Here is a 2159-nt window from a genome sequence, read left to right on the forward strand (position 1 = left end):
CCGCTCTGTGGTCGCTACCGCGTCTTTTCCGAGCAGCTCGTCCCATTTAAAGATGGGACGTCGTACAGCCTGGGGTCCTCTGCTACGTTCTCTGATGTGGCAGCGTCCGGGGGCTTCCATCAAAAGGGACTTTGGGTCTGATGGATGGCTCACCTTGTGTAGCACTTGGTTTGTCAGGGACTCTCGGGTAGCTGGTGTTCCAGGTGGCGCAGACTGTTAAGCGCTGAAAGAAACGTGGCTTTGGGAACCGACCCAGAAGCTCCGGGCAGAGGAGAGGCCCGGAGAGCCGCTTCCCAAAGTCGCTCTGAAAACCCAATGGCACACAGGCCTTCTCGGCACAAGAGGCCCCAGCATGCGTCGGGATCTCTGTGACGGAGACTGCTCTAGTTGTGTCCACCGACCTTTACCACATTTGCCTTAACCGCAAACCAAGCCAATGAAACCCAACGGTATCTCTTACCAATTTTACAGAGGAGGAAACTGAGTCTCCAAGGGTGTAAAGGACTTGACCGCAGTGGCAGGGTTACTTAGGGACCGAATCAGGACTGGATTCTAGCCTCTGGACATGTGCTACGCTTTTTCCCCCGTCGTATGCCTCTCTCCAGTGCCCAGTGCCCTCCTTCCTCTGGCCCATCACATGGCGCCCTGCTGGCCTGGGCCTCTCTGCTTGGGATTTGAAGGCCTGAGTTGACAATTGATTCTGGCTCCGCGCATCACCTACCGGCAAGGGGCGGGGCGTGGGGGCCCCATGTGGAAAAGCGGACAAAATCTTCCTTCTACTTTTTATTCTCATCTGCTACCTAACGGGAGAAGGATGCCGCCACTTCAGAGGCGTGAGCCCCGAGGGAAGGGGGTTGGTTTCTCGTGCCTTAAGGACACAGAGGCAGCAGCAAAACTGTGTGTGTGTGTGTGTGTGTGTGTGTGTGGACACTCTGCACAGCTGCGGACATCATCGTTCCACTTCCATGTACATGTGGCTAGGTCCATCAATGGCATGTCAACGTCTTTCTGTAGTTTACGCTGACAGCAAACTTCCTCTTACATTGACTGTGTGATGCCACTGCTTGCTATTTCAAATTCCTATTCCAAACAAGAGGCGGCCTAGTGGTGTAGTGGGTTACAAGTTGGGCTGCTAACTATCAGGTTGGCAGTTCAAAACCGCCAGCCAGCCTGGAGAAGAAAGGTGAGGCTTTTAATTCTCGTAAAGAAGTACAGTCACGTGTACACTATGTGACAAGGAAACCATGGGTGGGGGGAGTGATTGTCTTGTGAACCCGCAAGGGGCAGTGCTACCCTTCCTACATGACCCCTGGGAGTCAGGAGGTGAGTTTGGTTTTGCAGCGGCACAGAGACAGGGCGCTTGGGACAAAGGGTATCATTGCTGACATGAGGCGGCTCTGGACTGAAAACAGAAAATACCAGGAAGATGCTTACATGTGTTTCATTGAATCAAGAAGAGAAAAAAAAAAACATTTGATAGCATGATCATAATTAACTATGGTTCACATTGGGAAGAATGAGGATCCCAGAGCACCTCATTGTGCCCAACATACACCCAGCAAAGCCCAGACTGCAGGAACACCGCGGGGGACAAAGGACTGAGAGACAGGGGCATTCAGACCGATACCTGTAACGAGTGCACATTTCAGCCTTATGCACAGAAAGCTGTGTACCAGGGTCGTATCCTTCCACCACAGTTATTCAATCTGTTTGCTGAGCCAATAATCCAAGAAGGCGGACTTCATGAAGATGCGCGAGCCATCGGGATGGCAGGAGGGCTCTTTAACAACCTGGAACGTGTAGGGGACCCAACCGATCTTGCCGCCGGTGAAGAGGACTTGAAATACTAGGAGCCAAGAGCAAAAAGGGCAGCCTTCCGCAGAGTGGACGATGCCTCAGCATAAAGAAAGCAAAGCTCCCCAGGAGGCCAGTCCACAGCATCCGGTGAAACACAGACAGGATTACAGCTGGCCGGGATTTCACTTCTCTCCACAATCGACGCCGATGGGGCGGCGGCCAAGAAATCAAATGGGCTGGGTAAATCTGCTGCAAAAGATCTCTTTAAGGCTTGAAGGTAATCAAGCGGCCATCAAGCTCAGGAGCAACAAAGCCCACATGGAAGAAGCACACCAGCCTATGCAACCACGAGGTGTCGAAGG

This window comes from Echinops telfairi, unplaced genomic scaffold (genome assembly GCF_000313985.2).
Source record: "Echinops telfairi isolate 266 unplaced genomic scaffold, ASM31398v2 ScPeMD7_3533;HRSCAF=4204_1, whole genome shotgun sequence".
NCBI classification, from domain to species: Eukaryota; Metazoa; Chordata; class Mammalia; order Afrosoricida; family Tenrecidae; genus Echinops; species Echinops telfairi.